The following is a 16,576-nucleotide window of genomic DNA, read 5'->3' as shown; positions in this document are numbered from 1 at the left end:
GTGCGGATTAAGAATAAACGAACGCTTGAACACACAACACCATTTACACAAGAAACAACAAGCTGGAAATGTGGGAGGCCTTGTGTATTTCAATTTGAATAACCCAGTCGGAGGGAGACGCTCGGAGTGAAGAGAGGGCTCTGAAGGGAGCTCTCAGCTCAGCGCACACTCCAAAGCCCGCCGAGATGCGGCCGCGCGCGAGGCGCGCCGGCGGAAGCTGCTGTTTATTGATAATAGCTGGAGTCGTGTCATTATTGTGATGACAATTCAAATCCCCTTCTGTTTACACGTTTCCAGTGAGTGCTCGCGCTCGTCACGTCGGTTCGGCGAAAGCTTGAAGCTGTTGAAACGTAACGTTGTTCTTTTTTTTTTTTGTTTGTTTTTTTTTTGTTATAGTGATAGAAAACAGAACACTGCGTGTTTATCACGCGCTCCCATGTGCGTGGGAAAGCGTGCATCTGCACAGTGTTAATCAGGGACGGAGTCCGGCGTCACGCGCCAGCTCTGATCTCCTCCTTTCGAACCCGCAGCCAATCAACCGCACTTCAGACTCATTCCTATATTCCTCGTCATCCGAGCAGTAGCGTGTTGTGTCTCAGGCACAGGCCCATGTTTTGTTTTGTTTTCTCCCCTCTTTGTTTTTAATTGCTACCATGGAGGTCAATTAATTTCACTCCCCCCCCCCCCCCCCCCCCCCATCTCTATCTGCAGCCCACACAGCTGCGGCACTGTGCGTTGCTTCGCCCATCTCCTTCCAAGCCCTAATGCCACATCACTTCAAATGGATTAATCGAGCCACTTTGTTGTTTAATCTCGCCTCGGCAGAACTAGTGGGTGGGTTGGGGGCGTGTGTGTGTGTGTGTGTGTGTGTGTGTGTGTGTGTGTGTGTGTGTGTGTGTGTGTGTGTGTGTGTGTGTGTGTGTGTGGGAGGGGTGTGATCAGAGACGCACAGGCTTGTCTGTCTTTGTTGCGGACAGACGGACTGACGGGCAGAGAAATGGATGCAAAGGCAGAGGGATGGAGGGAAAGAAGGAACAAATCACGGGCAGAAAGAAGCATTAAGGGAGACAAGCAGCCGGGAAAACAGACACGTTGGCAATGAGTGACAGACGCAGGCAGAAAAAAAACGTCCAGACAGTTGCAGACTTAATGTCTGTTTTAAAGGAAATGCTGGCACACATGCACCTTTATGCTGCTACGCTGTTGGTCATTTTTCAATCCCAGGCCTGTAGACAAGCAAGTGCACAATGAGCAAATACCAGCTCTTCAAACACACACACACACACACACACACACACACACACACACACACACACACACACACACACACACACACACACACACACACACACACGGGCACAATTACAGGTCCCGTTTGATGTTTTCATACTTTCATGTTGCGATGACAACGAGGTGTGGAGTGTGGTTCAAACCTCCTGGCTACCAACAAAAAAAAATACACATGCTGCCACCCCACGGACACACAAACCAACACAGAGGCAGCCCCACAGCTAGCACTAGCTTTACTCTCCTCTGATCTGCTGAGTCAGCCCGAGCCCCTTAAGACTCCTTGCCTCATGGTTGCCAGATATCAGAGAGAAAGACGGTGCAAAAGGGGGGAATATGACGGGGGAGAAACGGGAGGGGGGGGGCGTTACAGAAGAAAAGATGCAGTCTGGGGTCAATCCACAGCTCTAGTCTAGTATGAAAGCACTTGGCTGGCAAAGACAAAGATGGAGGTCACTGCCCTCACACTGGATTCACTGTGCCCCACAAAACCTTGCCTTGATATTTAAAATTGTGCCAGTGAGTTTTAGTTTTTATAAATGTGCGTTGTACTGATGGAGTTAATGTCAAGAGTCTGTGACGTCTTAAGCAAAGTTAGCTGATGCAAAGTGTGTTGTGGCTAAAAAGACAAGAAAAACCCCAGTGGTGGAATGACAGGAGGTCATTAAGCCAGTAGCCTGCCGCATCAGAAGAGCGGCTTCGGACGTTATCACGCCATTCAATGGTCATCATCAGTGGTTATCAGCCCATACGTATGGGCCGGCAGGTGCCCATCTACCTGCTGGCAGCGCTGAATACAGTAGGTGCAATAGGTCCTCGTCATTGATTCGTAAGGTTGATAACGGCTCTGATGATTTAACCAGCAGAGTCAGTAGGGGCGCTGTTGAGCGGTTGTTGTTCCGACGGGAGGATCGAAGTTTTTTAATTTTGATTTATTAGCGAGCATAACTTAGCAAGTAGCTAGCGGTATTGTGTTAGCTAACTGTAACCTGAACCCCCCACCCGTTATCCAGCCCTAACCCTAACCACAATAACCTCTAAAGCTGCTTAACATAGCAACTTAGCTAGCTGTTAGCTGTTCGCGAGGAGGCAGAGCAGGCACCTACTGGCCCATTCGAATGTGCTGATAAGTTCTGATCAGCCCATTCGTAATGGCTGATAACATCCGAAGCGGGTGATCAGAATCACTAAACTAAGACAGCTGAGTTGCATTATGGGTAAAGGAGAAGGGTTCCATCTCTGGTACCATCTCTGAACTAGCGCAGCACTTTGCATTGATTTGGGCTGGAGTCCCTTTTCTTTTTATTACAATAATCTGTGTATTTTATTGATTCGCTTATTAGCTGTTGTTCTTAATCTCTGATCTTTGTGTAACTTTATGTATTGGAGTTTTTCTTTCCGCATTGATTCAATTTGTAATTAAATCGCTCACATCTGGTGGCGCATGGCATTCAAACGGCACCAGCGGTTATGCCACAGATGAAACGGACACAGTCACATTAAACAAAGATTAACTACAGTAGGTTGTTGATCACTTAGTGCGTGCTAGTCAAATTGAGGTCAGGGTCTGATTAGAGTGGTGACCTCAGACAACTGGAAGGGAGCTGCCAGCGTGTGTCCTTAGGTTGTGTGTGGCCACATGCATCTGCGCGTGCGGTCGGGCACATTAGACAAAGGAACACAGTGTGGTTTCCTCTGCTGTAAAAACAAGGCTCTGGGTGAAGCAGCGAAGAAACGGTTTTCAGTTAGCCCTAAATGGGAAGTTCCTTCACTGATAAGCAGAGCCAGGGGTCTGAGTTAGCGGGCAGGTGAGAGGGGAGTATTGAGCTGGCGGAGGCCACTCTGGGCTGCCACCAAGGTGACAGTTGAGTAATACCAGTGTTTCTATTACGAGGAAACAACACCACCGAAATCAGGTCAGACCGACAGCTCAGATGCAGAGAGCCTTGGAAAACATGCCTTGAGTTGTACATCATTTACTATTAAAGTAATATGCTAACAGATTTTCAATAACAAACCTTTAAATTGAAAGGGCACCTTCTATTTTTGTTTGTTTACATTTGTCTACCGCCTTAAAATGAATACGTTTAAGCAAAAGAAACAAAAAAAATCAATTATAAAGCAAAGAGAAAAAAGGAGTCAAGTTTAATTTTCTCTGCTAATGGATAATCCTTTATTACACAAAACCAGTGCTTAAATTACCAAATAGCTTCCCATAAAGAACCGTAACTTTCTAATCTGTTTATAATTAGCATTTCAATGATCCTGCACATTAATGTCCGACCTTCAAGAACTCTGACCCGACTCTAATTAGCACTAATATCTGATCATTGCCATATACGAAACTAGCCATGACCAAACAAATGGACCTCAGGTACAGCTAATTTCTGGAGCAATTATCTTTTCATGTAGAGAGATTTAGCTGATTATCTGCACAATTTCACACATTTTTTTTCACAGGGATTCTAGATGACGTTACACAAAATAAATCACTTTTCAGAGCGCAGCTCGATGCATGTGCATGTGTGGATGGTATTTCTTTTATTGTGTGGTCATGTGGAAATGCACTAAATGCCTGTCAACTCAGCTGTGTAATAATATGTCCCATGATGCCCCAGTTTAACCACAGTCTTCAAGCACCTTTTAAAATGTATTTCAAATTCAAACATTCCTTTCTTCTTCCTTTTCTTCTTCTTCTTTTTTGCCGTCTTCTTCTTCTTCTTATTATTATTATTATTGTTATTATTATTATCATTATTATTATTATTGATCATGTTTATTATTTTCATATAACAGAAGTGTAACACTGTGTTTAGACACTGTTATTTATCATCTGACTGAATTGAGCCTCATGTTGCTGATGAAGCTGTAACGTTCAGTGTACATCACGTTATTATAGGCGTCCTGTGGGCAGAGGGCTGAAAACTATGATTAAAAGTTAAGTCTGAAGGAAAATTACTGTCGCATATAGGAAACTTCATGTGTGGTCGAAAGACCCTCGGCCTAATGTCCCCATTAGAGCTTGTGACAAAAATCACAATGACAGCTTGCAGACGTGGTGTAAACAGTGGTTAGATGTGCAGGTTTAAGTGTCCTTTGGGGGATAAATATGAACAGCTAAAATCCTAAAGGGGGAAATGGTTTATATCACTGACAAAATATGCAACATATCACAAGGTTGCCAGTGAATTAGCCCCTTTCAGCATCACCCTGCGCTGTGTTGTTCTCCACATTAACAGATATGCATGACGGCCGCAGTGTGATTCCCCCTCTAGAAACCCCCCTTTTAATTCCCTGATTTATAATCATTGTAACGCTTTGAATCACTAATGCCTTTGATTGCCAATCTTATCAATCCGGCACAACGCTGGGTAGATCAAATGAACACATTTCCTGTGGTGGGTCTTGGGAGGAAAAAAAATAAAACGTACTGGGCAGAAATAAATAAATGAATGAAAAGCAGTTCTGTGAAAATGGGAAAGTTAACAGTGGTGAAAAAAGCTCGCGTTTAACAACAAGCCATTTGTGGAGTCCCACTGGGATTACAATAGATGCAATAATCTGAGCCGACAGCTCACCTCAGATCACTTATCCTTACGTAATTGTTAAACTAAAGTTAGTCAGTGAAAACAAAAATGTTTTCAAACATGTGTAAACTCCTACATACGTTGCTTGCTTAAATATAGGCATGACTCCATTGAATTGGAAAAAACATGAAGGAAAAAATAAGAAATTCAGTCACGTTAAACCCCATTAAACACTTCACTTACCTCCTTAAATAGGTTTATATAGCGTAGACTATATGAAGGTGGAATAAGGGGGGGGCAGGGGTGTAAAGGAGCGTGTGTGTGTGTGTGTGTGTGTGTGTGTGTGTGTGTGTGTGTGTGTGTGCGTTGTTATTTCTGAGGGGGGGGGGGGTACACCTCGCTAAGAGATCATTTCGAAAATGCATCCTCATAAATTGTCATCCCATCCTCCACTCGTCCAAATGTGTATTTTTCTAATGCATGAGAGGCCATATTCAAATGAAGGAGGGGAAGACCTTTCACACCCACGCCAAGCTATAATGGGGGAAAGCTTAGCATAACTTCCGTCTGATTTCCAATGCAAATATTAGCAGTCAAGTTCAGTGTGTGGTTGCAGATTATAGTTTATCCCTCTCACACACCACAGAGTTCTTTTACGCTCTGGAAACATTTTTGCTTATCAGTGCAATGCAACGATCAACTCTTCTCACATCCTCTCAGTCCCTTAGAGACTTCAAGAGAGACTGAGGAGGGGGGGGGGGGAGAGAGAGAATAGGAGACGATAATGGAGGGGCTGGGGGGTGTTAATGGGAGAATGAGTGAAGGAGATGAAGGAATTATCAACATTCAAATGTAGTCAGATCCACCCCAAACTTCAGCCGCCACCCGTGATTATTATTTTCTTCTCTTCTTGACTGAATCCTCAGTGCTTAAATCCTTAAATTAAACATCTTAATTGCTGTAAGCGTTACTATCAAATAGAGAATTACAAATACCTCAGAGGAGCCCCCCCCCCCCTCTCCTCTGCTAATAACATATCACATGCTATTGTTTATGTAATTACACTGCGTGAGCAGGGCCCTCCCGTCTCCCCCTGCTCTTCTTATGTGTAAGAGCATAAAGGCAGCGTGACTGATGAGTTCTCACATCCCACCACACATGCAGAAGAAGCGATGATCATTCTATTAGCGGCGAAAAGTTTCCCTACTGTGATGCCCGGATAAATACTGGGAAAACTTTTGGAAATCTATAGAATAATTTACAGTAGTTTGAACAAAAAATAGATGAATTTGTCAAAGTAGCCTCGGTTTGATTTGATGGTTGTCACCAAACTCACTCTCTGGGAGAAACAGCTCTTGCATAACCTGGAAGAAATCTCAGCTTTGGACTTAAAGTCAGGTGTTCAACTGACCAGCCTTTATTTCTACAGTACAAACCACTTTCTCGATGCCTGTTTAATTTATGCATATTTAAAAAAAAGTCTTTCTTTATGTTTTAAAGGAGACAAGTTAGCATTGTTTCTATATAAATAAGCTCTCCACTCAGTCAGACTTCCCCGTTAAGTCCGCCATCGACATAAGTCACCTCCAGATTAGACGACTCCGTTAATGACAGAGCAACAGCAGCAAAGTGCTTAGTTTTAGCTGGATTTCTGTGTTGTACACCAACATTTACACAGAGAGCTGCACCGCTGTTTACCACTAAACACCAGAGGGCTGCGTCAACACCGAGAGCACCGGCAGCAGAGCCAATTAGAAGTTGCTTAAGGTCAGGCCAAGGCCCCGGGGACGGGGGGAAACAATAAATTATTTGGAGGCTAAAAAGCAAAGTGAGGCCCGGGACAAAATGCATTGTGTTGTTTTTAAGTCCTGACAATTTATTGTCTCAATAAATTATACATGTGCGGCTCGGCTGCGAACATGCGTTGCCCAGTGAGGAGGAGATAATCTTCGGTCTTTGTAAGCACTTCAACAATGGTGTATATGACAAACACTGGAAGAGATTTGGTGCTGGATGGAGACGTGAAGTGCTCCCTGTATTGTAGCGGCGCCCGGCAGCTTTGGAGAACAACAATCCTACTGCACTTATCGCCAGCCAATATTTACCCACCGCTCCGCGCTGCGGGAGACGCGCCGGATTACCGCACCTCTGTTTTAACCGATGATGTTATTAGGCATCTTCGTTTAAGCTGTGGAGCTGAAGGGGCAGCAATCAGTTCTGTGACTCTGTATCAATCGTGTAGCGGCTTTCGTATTTAAAGTTTTCAGCTGTGAGATTAAAAATTTCCAGTTGGATATATCACTGGCAACCTTTCCTCGGAGGCGCGCGCGCTCCTTTTCCAGCCAAATCCGGTCACGCGACATTCTGCTTTTTCCCCCCATTCTGGTTTTTCAAAACATTACTCTTGCAAACTCTAATGCGTGCAAATGCAATGACTCCAGCGGGCCTCTCCTGCCTTTTCTTCCCTCTCGCACGCCTCCTCTCGCTGTGTTTAGAAGGCGCTGGGTAAATCATATGGTCAGGCTCGTGCAAAGCCAGAAAATAATGGGATCATATTCCATTCTCTTCCGCCTATCAAAGTTTCATACAAAAGCAAAAAAAGCTTCCAGTTTCAATACCCAGGAAATTCTAAAGACTCTGACAAATCAACATCCCTTGACAGCTACATAATGTATGGCTTTTGGTATCCAGCCTGTGAAGCTGCGTTTCAGCCTATGATAGTTACACTCGCTTACCTACACGCGCTGCCAACAACACTGGACTGAAGCAGGAGGCTTGGAATTTAGTTTACAGTGTGTGAAAAGTACTGAAAAACATAAGTTAAGCAAAAGACATCTGCTTTGCGAGCTTTGATGGACTTGGTGGATTTTATTTCTGTTTTTTTTTTTGTTTTTTTTGTTTGGTTTACAAAGTAATGAGTGTAGAAAAACAGCCTCATGAAAATGCAGACTCGTGTCATCTGAGGATCCGAAACATCACAGCGTTACACTCTGGATGGAGCGCGAGCATTGTTTTGCCTGTCTTGTCAGAAACTACTCCTTGAGTAGCTCCGCGGTGTTTACAATGCTGTCTTGATATCTCCATCTACAACGCAGGCGTTTGGCTTTAAGACGCGCCGGCCGACTGATGAACAGCCAGACGGGCTGCTCCCGCTCCAGCGCCACCAGGAATGACAGCTCCCTCTGAAACCACCTTGTCTCCTCTGCCTCCCTGTTTTTTTTTTGTCTGAAGTGTGTTTTCAAGGACATCTGGAAAGCGACACCGAGCGCGGAGCCTGTTACAGAACACTGTATCTGGACTGTTGCGCTCTGAGACAGCTGTTTTGCACATGGCGCGGCCCAGGAATCATAAGAAAGTCATAATTCGCCCGCTGGTGTAATTGCATTGTGAAAGTGCCCCTGTTTACACGTGATGACAGAACAATCCATCTCAAATAACAGGAGGCAGGAGCTGAAATCAAGCAACATGCATCCAACTATCAGATCATTAATTTATGGCTGTGTATAATTTAGTATATCATATATACAGTACATCAGGGTGTCCTCTTCACTTCCTCTAACCCAACATCCGCTGGGGTCAAAGTGGAAGCGAGCGGAGGCCACGCCTCCATCGCACGGGCCCTGATGGGGTTGATTAATCCTCAGCAACTATGGTTTGTCTTCTCCAGCTGAGTGAACAACTTCATTTCAGCTGATGAGTTCAAGCCCAGGTCAGCGCCGTCCTCATCTGTGACATTACAGCCGCCACACGCCCAGAATTAATTTCTCCCACTCCGAAAAACAACTGTGCGCTACTGGGACCCGGCTGCAATTAGGACCACGGATCTGAGAGCGGTGTTGTTTCGTCCGCACGCGGAATTTTCTCTTCTTCGTGTGCTTTTCGTGCGGCTTTGGTAATGTTGGTCGGTTGTAAACAACGGTGGCTTTCTTCCAGGCCTCTCTCTCTCTCCGCATTTTGACAGATGACTGTTTGGAGTCTGCACTTTCCAGCTCTGAGAAATGAACGCGCTGAACACAAACAGGTGAAGTAATCTGCAATAGTCATTTTCACAAGAAAGCGGCGCCAAGGAAAGCAAACCTCCAGTCATGTTTGTCTTTGTTTCGGAGACCATCCATTCTGTAGCCTGGCTTCCATTTGCATCTAATATTACCTCTGCGAAATCAAAGAAAAATAGAAACAATTTTTTGATTTCTGCTTGGTTTGCCATCTGTTACCGCACGCCTGAATTCTGCATCGAGGGCTCCGCTCACTTTCTCTCTAATTCACAACCATTTATCTTTTCGTTCTATTTCTCTGTTTTCCCCTTCACAGTCAGTCACGAAAAAAAAAAACTATACATATATATATATATATATATATATATATATATGCCCAATGCGGAGCAGGCCTTTCAAGCATCACCCGTTCGCTGAAGGTTTCATCAAAATATTTAAGCGTGAGCAAAACAAACCTCGCGCGTTTACTCTCCAGCCTCCGGTGAACTTTTCCTTGGAGCGCGTTGACGTGCCACAGCCCCAGCGTCGCGCGCACACCGAGCAGTGTTAAACACAGGTCCGCGTGCAGTTCAACAACGCTGATTTACGGGCGCGTGGCCCTCGTGCGGGCTTCGCGTAGAAGCGAAGTGACTTTTAAATGGGCGCGCGTTAATAAATCAGTGGGGGCCCTTCGATAGACTACGTCAATGTGTTTCCGGCCTGTCGGCTGGGGCCTTGACAAAGAGAGTTCTAGCATTATTACAAATAAATATTAGTTGGAATATATAGCCCTGTCACAGCTCTGTGTTATGGTTATGGTCCCAGGAATAATTGAATCTGTGCAGATCGTGATCTGGGTGAATTAATGGATTGTTCTAAGCTGAAGCATATAGACGGGGCTGGCGTTGGCTTTTTGGTGATGTGTGGGAATTAATTTCACTGTTTAGCGCAGAAAGGCGCATTGTAAAATGGGCGCGAGGTGTCCTGCGATGTATGTCACAGTCGGTGTTATCGCGAGCGTCATGATGAAACGTCAGCGTCTGTGAGGTTTGAAAGAACGCCGCGCGTTATCTCCCAGCGCGGAATATTCATTGCGGCAATTATTCAAACCTGCGGAGATTACGTGTGCGTTTATGTGTAGTGAGGAGACGATACGGCGCGTGAAAAGTTATTCACGGCCGTCTGCACATAAATCAGCATCGCATTATGAAAATAAACGCGCGGCTACACAAAGCCTCGCGGCCCCGATAAGAGGCGCTGCCCGCGAGGCGCGCCGCGAATGGACGGACGTTTCGGAGCCGCGGCAAAGTTGAACGCGCTTTGATAAAGTTTCCATTCAGGCTGTTTGAGTCGGCACTTTGTGCGCGAGGAAGAAAAAACAAAAACAAAAACAAAAGAGCGGTTCGTAAAAGAGACAGGAGAAAGTTGTCAGAACGGAGAGGATCCAGCGCGTGTCACCGTCTACAGCGAGCCAAGACAAAGAGCTTGTCTCCTTCAAGCATGAAGGAAGACAGAGAGAGAATATGTAACCATCCTTAAGTAATTTTGTTTACTGGCCCTGGCTCCCGAGCACTCGGGCTAAAATCTCTAGGCACTTTCCCATCTATTGAACAAAACTCAGCAAATTGGTACCTCAGGTTTATTTCTCTTTGAGCTCTCTCACCTGGGAGTCGGGGGAAGAATTGCCTTGTAGGCCTGAACTGCAAACAGCTTTCTCTCTGATCTGCTCCCTTCGCCCTCACACTATTTGAACTGTGTTTTCCCCTGGCATTCTGGGAACCGTTTGCTTTCTTTCTCTGTGTCGAGAAAAAGAAAAAGGCTGTGTTCTTCATACATTTTTTAAAGTCTGGTGTGTATGTTCCCTCATGCAAACCCAGGCACGCACGCGCACACACACACACACACACACACACACACACACACACACACACACACACACACACACACACACACACTCCCCTCTGCTCTCTGGATGCTTTCAGGGCAGTGCTTCCAGCACCTGGACGTCATTTCGCCTTTAAAACCGCGGTCCAACGACTCGCCCCAATTTGTAAACAAGTTCGGACGACATGAGCGCATTAGTGTCGGTTCTCTGTAAATTCAGTGTTGAGAAATGCAGAGTACGTGTACAACACGGCGCTTTGATGAAGCTGTCACGGATCAATAATTCATCGCAACTTTTTTTTTTCTGGGCCGCACCGGCGTCTCGGTAAGTTTCGAAGCGAAACAGAAAAGAATCAAACGAAAGCAGAAAGACAGGGAAACACGCGCACGCGCCGTGTTCATATTTAATGGCTTTTTGCTTTTGGAAATGCCACATCGCACTTGGTCAGCATGTTTAGACAGGACCAGAGGAAGGAAGGAGGATGGAAGACTGGAGAGGGAGGGGAGGGGGGGGACAACCTGCTACAAGCACCTCTGGTTTGTTCTCATTTTGTTATTTAGCTCCATGAAGAGGGAGAAAAAACTGCTTTGGCCACCATCTTGTGGTATTTCCTGCTAATCCCTGCAACCTCCCGCTCGGCGCTGGTCTCTTCGCGCGCGCGTGTGTGTGTGTGTGTGTGTGTGTGTGTGTGTGTGTGTGTGTGTGTGTGTGTGTGTGTGTGTGTGTGTGTGTGTGTGTGTGTGTGTGTGTGTGTGTGTGTGTGTGTGTGTGTTTGCATGATGTACACATGTGCACCTGCGCGCGTGCCGGAGCTCTCCGGTTTCTAGCGTGTGTGGCCAAAATCTAAATCCATGCCAGGACAGCAATCCGGCCCGAAAACACAGCTCCTAATCCCTTGACCTTCAGAACAAGAGGAGAGGGAAAAACAGCTGAAGGGCCCCATGTGGTGACGCAGAGGGAGAGAGGCAGGCACCCAACTAAGACCAGACCAGAACAGGAGGCCAGTGATATTCATTCACCCCCCCCCCCTCTCCTGGAGGCAGGGAAATGGATTTCTATTTTTGGTGGCTTGATATCGCTGATCATGGTTCATAGCCTCCTTTCAGGGCCCGGAGTGAACATCGCGGGCTGATGTCAGGATGCGAACACTGATCAGAGCCAGGGAGATGGGTCCTGATGGCCTTCCAATCTGCCAAAGCTGTGATGGCTGCTTTGCTGATAGCATCACAGTAAATTCTATCACTGTCACTCTCTGTTTCTATCCAGAAGCACTCAGAGTATGTGTTGGCACGTCCCAGTGTGTGCGCGCGCCGTTTCCAGCTGCCCGTGACTGACGCGCTATCTGATGGCATTGTGCTCCATGGTGTGTACTGTAGCTTAACCTCAGCCAGGCCTTTTTTTTTTTTTTTTTGAAAACTTGAGATTAACACGTGCGACGGCCAACAGGAATATGAGTGTAAAGTGGTGCAGGTTATCGGTTCTAACAAAGAATATGGTAAATGTAAAAACAATATTTCATGGTTTTCCTCAAATAAGTCCTCAGTTTACCTGAAACCTTCTCTTTCTGCATCCGTGGGCCAGAACCATTCCAGCCCCGAGGCGCATGCGTCGCGTCTGAACGTGCCGCTCTCCATCTCCGGCGCTATCAGAAGTCCAACCTTCGCCTCCTGTGGCTGTATTGATATTTATGCTGAGGGATAATTCCTGACAACAAATAAATAAGCTGTTCCGCCTACTGTTCTGTGTCTTTTATAGCCTCCAGCATCTTCCTGGGGCCTCGCGCCGGCGAGGGAAATATACAAACGAGGAGAGATCAGAAGAGACTTCGCCAGCGGCGCTAACTGCACATACACACACACACACATACACACACACACACGGATGCATCACAAATGCACACACACACACATATACAGTATCTGTAGACCCACTGTTAAGAATTCAAGATCTTAATTTTTTACTGATTCATATTTGAGGTTTTGCACATGTTAATAGGTTTCATGTAACTGTGAACTTGTGCATGTTGGTCCCTGCAGACAAGTCGTATGGCAGAAAAAACACAAAACCGCCACTTTTTACGCATCAACATTGGCTGATGAGTAATGAGTCTTTAAATTTCATTCACGTGATCGCGGCCAAAGACAGCTCCACATACAGTAACGATGCTCCCGCCGGTCTGGGAGGCTGCTCGGCACGCTGCACTACATTTCCAGTGGCAGGCAGTTGGCCTCATCCTCCGTACCATTAGGGCCATCAATGTCGACAGGATCAATACCTGTGTTTTGGCCTCAGTGCCCCTGCCAGAGATAGCATGTCACCGCTGACAGACAAATATCAGCGCTTTTCTCTGTGACGGAGGGGGAAATCGCAATACTCCCCCGTTAAGATCATCCAACACGCTATTGATTTGCCCCGTGCTAATCATACATCAGAGCTGAATAAATGGCTCAGAGGCAAACGCTCCATTGTTCACGTTTGGGAGATGTAATAAAACAGAGAGACATTTCTTTTATTGCTTGTAACTCGGGGCTAGTCACATAATCGCAGCTTGATGGGAAAAGGCCTGGTTAGATCGAGGTCCGTCAAAGTGTTGTCGGTACTTTTTAGTGATGATCCCATCGACCGAGGCCGGTCCTGATTGCAGGTGTGTGTGTGTGTGTGTTTGTGTGTGTGTGTGTGTGTTTACACTAGCAGACAACATTGGTTTTGTTACTGAAAATAAAAGCGCTGGCTGGTGAACGACTTACTCGCATCAGATTTAGGAGCATCGCCGCCGCATCATGACTTATACTTCAATTAAAACTGATAATACAGCTGCACACCCTTCAACGCGCCGCTCGACTCTGACACGATGAAACGTGTAGAGTTGTCATCCCACACCCCGTCGTACAATCCGGAGACCTTGCAACACGCAGCGGCTGCCATCGGACACCACTGATTTCCTCTCTATGATGTTGACAGCAGGCAGTTACGTCTTGAAGACAGCTACCGGGATCCGTTTCAGCCTCGGCCTCATCACAGCTGCGCTGGCACTCGATTTCCAAGGCGGCCAAGTCGTTTCTGTTTCATGGCTTCGCCCGCTTTTTTTTAATTTTTGTCAGTAAGTCGCGATCCCCTGGGCAAAATCAGGACCGGACAGAACACCCGCCGTTTCTCACCGTTGCGCAAAAACACTTTCGTTTCTATTTCCATAGCAGTTTTTCGATAAAGCCGCCCTGCCGCCGAGCGCTTTTCCTGCCGCTGAGTGTGTTGAAAGCTACGTTCGGCTAAAGGTTAGAAATCAATCTCCCACTGTGCAGAGAAGGCGCAATAATTATATAAGACCCAGCGATTCTTGATCTCCCGTTCCCCCCCCCCGACTACTCAGTTATCTGCACCTTTCCATCAAAAACCATCCTGATAACAGAGTTGAGAACTCAATTGACCTTGACTGGATGGAAGCAGACACTTGTACTGAGGAAAAGAGGTCAAGGGAAGTGTCTTACTGTCTGTCTGCCCATCTGTTTTCACAAATGTCACTTGAGGCAGCAGGAGGAGGGGATGTGCATTTAATGTCACTTTGCCTGTTTTCTTCTAACAGCTCCGCAAGAAGGCAAACGTTCAGCGTCAGCGTGCAGATTATTAAACCTGCTGCAGTTCAAACCCAACTGGTGACGTCGGGACGCGACTCCCCTCATGCACAAACTGCTCATCGATCACATTCCTGCTAATCAAACACAACGGCTCGGCCGCTGTCCTGCATTTGCCAGTTGAACCATCCGACTTTAACAGAAGCTGCAGCACTCGAGGCTCACGGGACACCTGCGAACTCAACCAACTGCCAGTAAGTGGCCGTGCCTAATATTCGGGAGGCGTTTGCCTCCTATCTGGTTCCTTTGCCTGGTATCGAGGCGCTCACCCGCTCCCTGGATAATTAACTCGGCTTTGTTGTGTACAGAACACATGCACATCCATTTCTAATTAGCGGCGTACAGCAAATACCACCACTCAACACAATATTTTAGAGCAGCTTAGTGATTTTTTTCTAATATATACCTAGCGTAGGTAAGTCAATAGCGCCGGCGGACCAGTGCTAAATGAGTGTAAGTCCGCACATGCCTCGCAGCACAGTTTCCAATGGCTCCCCTCCTCTACATGTAAATGACCTCCTGTCCTGGATCTTTGATTGCAGATCAATGGCTGTTTGCTTTATTTCAACATTCAGCGGTGGTGAACCACGACGCCACAGGGGCAAATGTTGAACAGAGAATTTACAGGTTTGCTATCGAGCACTTTGAAACAATAAAGCTGCTAGTGAGCTATTAAACAAACGAGAGAATAAAGTGGCTGCCGCCGACCGAGATTAACACGATAGATACAACGTCGAAGGGTGTAATTATTCTTTACTGACACAAACGTTTAGCCCCCAGAGCGGAACAGTGTTTACCACAAATACCGCCGGCACGCTTGACCTAATCATGGGCTGAGATTTACCTGACTGCATTTCAAATGCGTTGCAGGTGATTTGTGTGCTTTGGGCTGAAATTTACAGCCTGACTTAGTGCTAAAATTGATCTCCCACAACAACGGCCGGACAGTTTTAGCGTGGTGCTATCACACAAAGGCCGAGACATTTAATACGATCGAATCAAACGTGACGCGATACAGGAAATATAACAGCAGCCATCACATTATGTTACTATGGATGTGTCTATCATCACCCAGTACTTTAGATGTTACTGTATGTTGTAAAGGTGCTTGTTGGGACGCTTTTCGCCATATGGAACACAACCTTCTACTTATGAAATGTTGGACTCATTTGTGAAGTGGAACAGACGTGTGTAATTGCACATTGCGTAACTCCATCAGCATATACATCAGCGAGCGTCCAGGCCAGCAGGCACAATAGACGGCTGCCAGCTCCCGAAATAAAAATATGGCAGCCTCTATATTGTCCTGCCAAAGCGTGAGAGTCGCGAGCTGCATTCCAGGTCTTGATTGCGTGTGTGATTCGTCTGGTTTTTACATATGCATTTGGTGCGTGTCCTCATAATTAGGCTGACCATTGATGTGAGCGCATGCTGCACTGTCGGTGTGTGCTGGCGCCCCGGCTGGCGAGTCCGCTGATGTCCCCGCTAATCCAGCAGTGGTCCTGTTGTGGATTAGTAGACGGCTCCAGGGGATGGGAATCCCATTCCTGTTTATGGCAAAGATGCCGTCTCTGTGCTTCCTTCACACCCGTTGGAGCCTGAAGGTGTGAATGTTTCTGTAAAGATTATCTGTAAATAAATGTATTTATGTTTCTTGATGGAAAAAAAAAGCTTTCCTTTAGTCTTTGATCATTTAATGGTGGTTCCTTGGGTTGTCTGTCTTTTTTTTTGTTTGAGCATTTTTGAACAGTGTTTCTTGATACTGAGCAGTTCCATCACGGCTGAGTGATAAAATAGGATCAGGCAACTCTTCATTCCTTTCTGATTCTCTGCTCCCGCACAAATCTCTCCTCTTTCAATTGTTAAGAGAGAAAATGCGGCGATATCAGTGTTAGAGATCCTCCTGCCAGAAACGTGGTGCAGTTTAGTGGCATTCCTATCACATCTACTGTAGCGGGGACATATACAAGACATTACGTGGCAGGCAACAACATGAAATCTCATCACAATAGGATTTGTTTTGAAGTCACTGGAACACCAGCCAACACGAGGACTGACCCGGTGAACCTGGAGATACAGCCTCACCTTCTCCCTGGTGACATTTTTAATGCCACCTTTCTTCCACCCAGATAGATAAAAAAAGTGTGTGTGTGCGGGTGTGTGTGTGTGTGTGTGTGTGTGTGTGTGTGTGTGTGTGTGTGTGTGTGTGTGTGTGTGTGTGTGTGTCTGGGACTTGCAACTCGATAGCACAACAAAAGAGCTGCGGTGGCAAGT

The sequence above is a fragment of the Betta splendens genome, chromosome 16 (assembly GCF_900634795.4).
Source record: "Betta splendens chromosome 16, fBetSpl5.4, whole genome shotgun sequence".
NCBI lineage: Eukaryota > Metazoa > Chordata > Actinopteri > Anabantiformes > Osphronemidae > Betta > Betta splendens.
Note: the sequence above shows the minus strand (reverse complement) of the source record.